Source organism: Pezoporus wallicus, unplaced genomic scaffold (genome assembly GCF_028554395.1).
Source record: "Pezoporus wallicus isolate ANWC-B61680 ecotype Strahan unplaced genomic scaffold, APGP_CSIRO_Pwel_v1 contig_818, whole genome shotgun sequence".
Lineage (NCBI taxonomy): Eukaryota > Metazoa > Chordata > Aves > Psittaciformes > Psittacidae > Pezoporus > Pezoporus wallicus.
The window spans coordinates 5,366,524-5,376,417 of NW_026636248.1; positions in this window are offsets into that span (position 1 = coordinate 5,366,524).

A 9,894-nucleotide genomic window follows, 5' to 3' on the forward strand; every position below is an offset into this window, starting at 1 on the left:
ACAGGTTGCAACCATAGCACTGCCAAACCTGTGCTAACAACCACTTCCTTTCCTCTCCCATGGCATGAAGAGTTGAGTACACAGCTAGGATGGGCAGCCTTCAACAGATCTCGTGCCTCTTGATGCATCCTATTGCCTTATGCCATGCTGCTCAGAAAGCCAAGGACACTCAAGTGCTTCTCTGAATCACAGCTGAAGGTACCTTTGTGGCCTTTTGCATTTGGGCTAGTGAAGCATTCTGTCTTTTGAGTCACAGGGGTTGGCACATGCCGATCATGTGCTCCCTGGAGAATGCTACTGAGAGGAACTAGCTGCAGTTTCAAAGGCAGCGTTTTGGTTCTCCTCCAGTTCCCTGTTATGGTTTTTCCACCTCACTGAGCACAGATGAGAACCTGGCAGGCAGTGCATTGGTCAGCTATCAGCTTAGTAAAGCTACCACTTGCTTCTGTAACCACCTAGACAAGGTTGGGCTTGCTGACTCCACAGCTGGTGTTGGGCAGCGACTGAATTGGGAGCACACGTCTTTTCCAGGGGAATGCTGTAACAATGACAGAAAGCACACGCATCCTTCCAATACCTAAACACACAAAGCATGAGTGAACAGCAGTAATTGCGTGCCCCCAGGGTTGAGAAAATAGATTTAAGAGAACATCTTTCAAGAGTCCTTTCTTTGAACTTCATCGATGAGGGAGTGAGGAAAAAGGCTGCTCAAAGTACTTAAGATTTGTCAGCTTGAGGGGAGGGAAGAGGCAATTTTGATTCTGGCTGTGCTCACTCCATTTAGTTTTATCTGGCTCAGAGTCATTGCCCAGATGAGGCTTTTTTGAACCACAGTAGAGATATTTATTGTGTATTTCACATATATGCATATATATATATATATATATATGCACACAAGGATCTCAAAGGATTATGTTTAAGGTAATCTAAAGACAAACAAAAAACATAGTTCTATTAGAAGTGATTACATGAGCGTTTACAATAAGTATTTACCATTTACATAATACCTGAAGCATCTTTTTAACACTTTGAACACCAAGAAGCTTCACAGCGTTATTATGCTTGCAGAGTGAAGACTTTCTCCAAACATGCCATGGCTCACAGTACTGATCCAGTTATGGAATTAAGATTTCCAGCTTTCTGCCCAAACCCAGACCTTCACTGGTATGCTGTAACCAGCTGAAGGGTCTGCTACAGGGATGGCTGTCACGCAGCTACAGCTGCAGCTAACCACTTGCTAGGCATTTCTGCCTGCGTGCTTCTTCCTGCGCTACCTCTACAGCTTGCACATTTTGAATGCAGGCTTGGTTACATGGTGACGCACTGTTATTAACTTATACAAACAACAAAAAGCAGCTCCTTGAAGTGAAACATTCAAAAGGTAAGCAAAGGCTGCAGGTAATGTATAAATCTTAACTCAGTCCTTAAACAGATGTGAAATATGAATTTCAATATCAAGGCTTCTTACTCTGCCCCATTCATTCTTAAATGTTTGCCTGCCATCACTGCAGTAGCGATAGTTCTCTGCGAGTGTTGTTTCTGTCTCTTTTGTCCTTGTGTGTGTGGTAAAGGCCTTGTTTGCTGCAAGGTAATTCAGTCTTTAGGAAAAGGTGCGCAAAGTTTCTCTGTGGACTGTTGCTCCTTCCCTGGACACTTGGGTTCCTCACAGTCAATCCATTTTGGGTCCCTTTCCTGTTAACAGAAGCAATTTTGCACATTACATGACAAAGAGTCAAAAAGTAGCTGCTACTTAAAGGAGCCCTGATGGAGATTATGGAGCTCACTCACTGCCCTGAGCATCCTGTCTGGTGCCAATTACATTCTTTCAGCTCCTCACCCCAGCTGCCTCCCTGCACTCACAATCCCTTCATATTTCTAACCTCCACAGCCTCACATTTATTCCTTATATCCCATCTAAATCTACCCTCTTTAAACTGCTACTCCCTGTCCTGTCACTACAGGCTCTAGTAAAAAGTTTCTCTCCTTATTTCCTATTGGCCCCCTTTATATATTAAAGGATATTAAAGGGCTGCAATAAAATCTCCCTGGAGCCTTCTCTTCTCCAGGCTGAACAACCCCAGCTCTCTCAGCCTGCCTTCATAGGATAAGTGCTCCATCTCTCTGACAATTTTAGTGAGACTCCTCTGGACCTGCTCCAACAGGACCACATACTTGCTGTAATGAGGACTCCAGAGTCGGACACAGCACTGCAGGTGAGGTCCCATGAGAGTGGAGTAGAGCGGGAGAATCACCTCCCTTGACCTGCTGGCCACACTTCTTTTTATGTGGCCCAGGGTACAGTTGGCTTTCTGGACTGCAAGTGCACACTGCTGGGTCATGTCCAGCTTTCCATCCACCAGTACCCCAAGTCCTTCTCTGCAGGGCTGCTCTCAATCCCTTCATCTCCCAGCCTGTACTGGTGATTGCCAGTGCAAAGCTCTGCACTGGGTCTTGCTGGGACTTTGTGAGGTCCACACTGGCCCAATACTCAAGTCCTGAGACACAGGTTCCTCTGGGTAGCATCCCGTTCCTTGAGCTTGCCAACTGCACCACTCAGCTTGGTGTCATCCACATGCTGAGGTCCAGAAGCTCTGCAGGGACCACAAAGAAAGCCGAAGCCCAGTGGTTGCCAAGCTTTGTGCCTCAAATTTGTTTTATTCCCTGCCACCATGAAGAAAGATCACCAGAAAAGAATTGCAAAGAGGAAATACACATTGGTGCTGTTTCCTCCAGTCACCTTCTTGGAGGGAAGCGTAGGAGAGGAGAAGGCAAAATCCAAGAAACACTCCTCGGAGGAGCAGGGCAGGGAAGAAGTAGATTTTCTTCCTCTTAGGAAGGACAAGCCATATACCATCAAAGCGATCCAAACAACCCTGCTTTCTAACTGTAACAAGACTTGAAAACCTTTACCGTGCAAGCTGCAAAGGTGTAACACAAAAGCAGGGATTTTCTGGCACACACGTAATGACTAAGGCTGCAACAGGCTGTCGTTCCCAGCTGCCGCTGCAGGTGGTCCTACCCTCCGGGACAGATTAGCCTTCCCACCTGCTGCTGCAGATGGCTGTGCCCCACCGATACCTCTGCACAGTGGCTGCCACTTAGTACGGGACAATAATCTGCAGTGGGATCAGCAAACAAAGGCAGGACAAATGGCTCTATCAGCCCTGTCATTTCTTTAAGCCTTTCCCTGCTGCCTGCCCTGTGCAAGCATGTACTGCTTCAGGTCACCTTTTTCTTTGAAGCAGCCCCTGCACCCAAAGCACTTCACACAGTCATCATCACCCTCAGTCCTTCTTTGAGAGGGATCCTCAGGGTGTATCCAGCTTGCCCACTGTGACCACCATCAACTTACCACCCGGTGCAAGGGAAATGGTGATGGCAAATGTCAAATCTGTGCTTCCCTGAGAGGTTGTCTTGTAGGTAGACAGCATGGCCTCTCTCAACATAAAAGCCTCGGGGGCCCCACCACTGGTGCAGTGGGAAACCCTCTGGCACACCAAGCCTATTCTGAACCTTCAAAAAGAAGAATAAAATGGCCACCATCCCTGGAGATGGTAGGAAATGCATGTGGGTGGCAGGGTGAACTGGAACTGCCTGGCAGGAGAAAAGCCCCACTGCAGATGGTGGGTCTCCAGTGCAAGGTGCTGGGGTGAGCTGAGCAGCTCATTTATCTCAGAGTTACCCGTGAGACGCTCAGCCAGCCCCTCTGGATTTAAAACATCCATTTGCACCTGTCTCCTGCAACATGGGAACAAACAGCTTTAGTCTGAGAGCAAACCCTCCAGCTGAGCTCCCCAGCCATTAACTGTCCACAGAGAGACCCCTCCGCACAGAAGAGCCTTGGAGAAAAACAATCTCCCTTTGAAAAATCACATCTCCATGCCCTGGTCTGGAGGGGAAACAGGGCACAAGACAGTTACGGTGACAACATTTAGAAACACAATTAACAGTCACCTTATTCTGCATCCCACTGCTGAGTAAACTTCATTCTAGGGGTTCATAAAGGCAGTTCTGGGGGAATCTTGTCGAGAACGGAGCAAATCAGCATCTAAAGGCACAGGTGTCTCATTTCAGTGTAAAAGGCAAAATTGAGGGGCGTGATGCTGGAGAGGAGAGAGGATGTTCACTGCTCCAGACAGGCTTAGTACAACCTTTACATTCACCAAATAATTCAGGTGTTTGGCACTGTATATCTGGTGCTGCTGGAAGACCTCCATGTGTCAGGGCACTGCCTTCCTGCTGCTGAGCACCCTCGTGCCATCCACCAAAAGGAAGTTTTCAGATAAGCACAAACAAGTTTTCCAGTTTTCTTCATGAGTTTAAGAAAACTTTCCTGGACTGTATTAAATTTTATCACAGTTTAAGCTTTTCCCATTAGTTCTTCAGGAGAGTTCGAGTGTATCCGATGTGGAGAAACAACTAGGATCACAGACCGGCTGTGCAACAGCAGAAACTGAATTAAAGGCTTAGCACTGAGAAAAACTGGGATCACAGCTTACAGGACAAACTGCTTTAAAGTGATGAGAGTACATACAGGGATTACAGTGCCAAAGAACAGCCTGAATGGAAATTGCTCTTTCATAATTCATGCATTTTGCTCCCAGTTCAGATTTATCTTCACTGAAGTTGCTCTTCTGGTAGGTTTTCTTCACAACTTACATTCAGCATAACTTGAGTAAAGCTACAGATACACAGCAGGCCTTTGGTAATTCCGATCTCTCAATTACATTTGCAGAACTCGGGCATCTCCTTTTCTTTTCCAAGACTGAAGTACGTTACTGAAGGGGACTGTGACCGCATTGCTTATGACAGCCATGACATTCATCATTACTCATCCAGGAAAAGGTGGTGCTCAGTGTATTGCAGCAGCTTAATGCCAGCACAGCACAAAAAGTGTCACAGATGCTCACCATCACCTTCCATAAATAAAACATGAGGCTCCTTGCAAGGTCTGCAGGTTGTCAGTGCTTTTCATGTAATTGGTTTTGGTGTGTGACAGAGCAAAATCGGCAGATCACAGGATGCCCTTCATTGCTACAAATGGGCTTTCCATTTCCAGTGATGCTGTTTGCACACAAACCTGCACCTGCTACTGCATTCCCTAAACTCTCAGGCCATGTCAAAGAACTCAAGTGAGGGAAAGGCATGCACGTCTTTAACAGGTAACTGGTTTCTCAGAAGGGTGTAGAAAGGTTTGTGAGAGATGCACATAGATAAAGACTGTGTTTTAAACAGGCTTCAGAAAAGCTTGGATATATTACTTTCGTTACGACAAGAAAAACTGTATAATGGACGTGTTTAGGCATTTATAGCTATACAAAAACCTTGAGTTTTTGGTATCCTGTAGTAACTTCCAGGATAAATCTGGACAATGGAAGCGCAGGAGGAGAAAAAGAGGCTTGAATGTGTCCAGCTGCTTAGTAAAAATCTGTGTTTCTCAGCTGTGCATTATATACACATTGCTCATAGGCTTCCCACCGTACCCAGATTTATAGATATAAGCAGAGCTTTGTACTATCATCTGCACACCTATGCCACTTCTCACTCACACCACAGCAACCTGAAAGCTGCAAGCATAAAAGACCACGGTGACTTCCAAACACTCAGTATTTGAGTGCAGGATCCTCAGCACAGAACAACAACAGAAGCCACCAGACACTGGAAGAGCTGGTGACAGGAAATTAGTGAGTATAAGGTTTTCTAGGTGGAGGTTGGTTAGCATTCCTGATCACCATGGGGAGATGGGATAGAGAGCGCAAACAGTAAAAAGGAGGTTTGCCCTCTTTCAGACTGCAAAAGCAGCTCCCTAACAAGATGGCCCTGTGTCCCTGAGCAGCTTGAAGGAGATTCAGGATTTTACACTGTGGTGGCTTAGCTTGAAGATTAGTCAAGTTACTGGTCTAAATAAATAAGGCATGGTCTGATCGAGATTTCATTGCCCAGTCACTAAGACTACTTGAGAGCTCACCAAGACCATCTCCTCACCTGCCAACACTGCAGATGCTCTATAAGCAGTAGCAGATGTAGCTCCCATGGCTCCCTCTTCCTTCCTTTCCTTGTTTAGATTTGTGGCAATCGCTTCTAAGGCTCAGGGAGGCTGGGGTGTGCATGAGGGTCCTCGGCCTGTATGGAGCAGGTACCTGCCATGTCATGGTTGCTGCTGTTTGTTCAGCTGAAGGAAGGCTCCTCCAGCCCGCTGCAGTTCCTGCCTGATTCGCACGATGGGGTGCGCGAGTACATCAGACGCCCTCCTTTAACTCCAAGGATGAAGATGCAGCAGTGCTGGTCCCGTCCTGCGGTAACACGAGGGGGAGCCCTTGGAGCTTTCAGTTAGCGCAGACAGCAGCAATACGCCCTTTCCTACCCTAAACGCAACAGCTCGGCTCTTAATCGGAAAAAAGAGGAGGCCTGAAAGCCATTTCTTATCTTCACAAGGAGATTGCTCCTGGTTCAAGCAAGTGCAAGCCACAGATCACCAGGAGGGGGAAGGTTGACTGCTGCAGATGCCCTCCCCACACATCCCCAATCCTGAAGAGGGGCCAGGGAGCAGGATGGGCCATGGACACATTTCCATGGAATCCCAGAATGGTGAACCCTGGCACTGGTCAAGGAAAGGCTGGACGGGGCTAGTGGAAGGAATCCCTGCCCATGGCAGGGGGTTGGAACTAGGTGAGCTTTAAGGTCCCTTCCAATTTAAACCATTGTGCGATTCTATTCTTTCTATTCAATGCACTATTTTATGCACAACATTACTATATATTCTATAATTCTACTGGCATATTCTGTTTCTCAGGACCAAGTCCTAACTGCATGTGCACCTACTGCAACATTCTTAATATTTAATTATTTTTAAATTTCTTTGTTTTACAAGATGCCGGTGTCTCTCTCCGTAGGAGGGATTACAACGAGAAAGCATCTTATTCACAAGTCACCGAGTCGCACACTTCTGCTACACCAGCCTTCCTTCCTAGCTCTGCATCCCAAGTTTCTTTAAAACATTCAACAGCATACATTTAATTAGCAAAACAATTCCATCTGTTCTGTGAGTCAATACTGACAACTTTACCGTTAAAATACACATATTTCTCTTGGTGCAGCTGTGCTTAATCTGACAGGGGAGAGAAGAGCCTGCTGTGCATCATGTCTAGTGCCCAGGTTCCATCGTAGGGCTGCATCCCAGTTGATACCAGGGGCACCAAAAGGCCTCCACAGCCCCATTCCTGTGGTCCCTGGGACCCTGAGTCACCTGCATACCCTGAACACAGGCCTTCAAAGGCAATCCCACAGAACCACTGGTAGGACATCTCTTTTTGGCTGTTTGCTTATGTTTTGACAAGTTGACACGGAAGAACAAGCTCAGATGAAAACGTGAGAGACATGGGGCTGTAACAAGCAACAGGACACTGGAACTGATCTTACAGGGCAGTAAGAGCTAGCTAAACCTCATCCACAGGCAGGCACTACCTCCCAGCCTTGGTACCATCGAATTCATCCCCTCTCCTCGACCTGAGGTGCAGGCTCTGTGGCTGGAAACCCAGCTGCCCGGTTCTCCTACAGCAGAAAGCCTCAGGGGCTCATCCAGTGCCAGATCCCCCTGCGGGAGAGCAAACCAGCCCTGCCCATCCCAGTCTCTGTCATCTTGCAGTTACGACAGCCTCCTCAGTGCTGCAGTGGTGGCATGCTCCTGATGAGCTCTCTCTTGTGGATTAAGAATCTCCCTTCAGCTCACAATATTAAGGAAATATGGAAAAAGATGAGATAGCGTCTGCTCCATTCAGATCCTGCTTCAGTCATAACCTAGAGGGCAAGCCTAGCTCACTACAGGAGATAAAAGGTAGAATGAGGCATCCAAGTGAACTGCAGGTGAATCCCAACTTGTCAGCCTGAGAAGGGATGACCGAAAGGATGAACTGTTGAACTCGACAGGAATGGAAGTATAAATCAAAGGTTTGGGGTAACGAAGGGACCAAACATTTAAACCAGGGACTTGAAGCTAACAAGGAACCTTTCCCCCCACTAGTGTCCTAGATAAATGGTATCCTGATTCTTCCCTGGGTCTGCTGTTAGTCTATGAGATATTTAGAGTTTTTCCACCCCGATCTTTTGATTTGAATGGGTGCAAAAGGTTTTACTCGTTCTCAAGCAGCAGATGGATTTTAGCTTTCATCTTTGCACAGAAGCAGCAGCCTTGTTAGGTACAGGTCATCTGACTACTTACATCTTCAGTGCAGGACACGGCACACCCCTCACCACAATGCAAGCAATCAAGAGGAACAGCTTGGTTCGTGCAGCAGTCCATGAAATCCTCACTGCAAGGAGTGCAAGCATGCACGTTAAAAAAAATCAGTAAGAAACAAATCGATTAATCCAACAATAGTGCACTGAATTGGATTGAATTGGCTCTGAAGTAAGTCAATTGAATTAACAAAGCAGGCCGCTAAAGCAGAAAAAGCAAAGCACAGTCATTTAGCAGACACCAAGACACCCTGGCTCCAGCCGAGCACAAGATACGGTGTTTTACCAACTTCCGTCCACACAGCACCCCCTGCAGCCAGAGCACTGAGGGACCCAACCCTACAACAGCACTGCTGAGAACTGCTTGAGGACCGGAGTGCCTTCTCCTCTTAGAAAAGCTCATCTCCATTGACAACAGGCAGTGTCCAGGGAAATGAGGCTGCCCAGGCTAAAGCTGCTGTTTTGTTTACTCCTTTGAATCCTACTGCTCTGCTTGAATCAATTCAAGCCCTTCTACGCCCCCATGCAGCAGTAGGTGCTACATGGAAGAGAATGGCCTTTTTTTTCCTTTTAAGGTACAGAGAATTTTCCAGCTTCCTCAGGAAACTCTAAACGTGTACTCACTTGCCTAGGCCATGGCAGTGTCCTTGCAAGTTATCACCTTCACCCTCAAGCAACATCTGAACAGAACTTGAAAACAGGTAACAATCTCCCAGGACACCAAGGGAAAGGAATCAGTCAAAATCTGCAATACACAAACCATTTACCAAGGAACACCTAAGAGTTACTAGCCAGCAAGCCATAAACTTTTTGTTTAAATGCATTATTTAATGAGGTTTCTTTAAGAAAAAGAGATATTTTGAAGCTCAAATTACAATAAAGTACAACCTTGTAGATCTACAGTGGACAGCGCTACAAACGTTTACCAAACCAGGTATTTTCATGTCTGCTCCTCTGCTGTTATTATTTAAGGAAACTCCAAATCTCTTGTTAACAGCAATCCTGTCCTAACTTGGCTATTTCACCCTAGGACAGCATAAGGACAACAGCCTATTACCACAGACCTCTCCCAAAATACAGACCAAATGTCAAGCAGGAGCAACACACTGTCAGGATCACACACTAATTCAGCTTTGTAAAGTGTGACAAGTAAAATGGAGCAGCTGGTTGGAGGAAATAGTGGAAAAGGGTGTTGCTCCTTTCCCACAGGAATCACAAAAATACCCTTTTGTAATCCAAGTCAAACTGCCATTGAACTCATGTTCATTCAACACGTTCGAGTTCACGTAGGTAAGCTTTGAGTTCACTTTTCCGCCTTCTCCTTACATTTTCCCCTCTTCTCTCCACACCCAATGGTTTGATTTGTTTTTTTCTCCCTTTTCTTAGCGCTCACATTATCCCTTCTTCATCATTTCTATCTTGAGTTACTTGGTCCCAGTGGGACAGAGCCAGAGCACCGCTCCTCTTCAGTCTTGTAGCATTGTCAATACTGTGGCAAAGGGCAAATCAATAATGCTGAATTAGTACTGAGAAAGGAAAACAGAAACAGGTCAATTCCTCAGAGAGTTGTTTTGTATCTTTTAAAGGCCATTTTGCACGGCCTTTAAATTCTAAAAGTACACGTGAGCTTCTGCAGTTAGTGTAAAAACGTGAACGAGC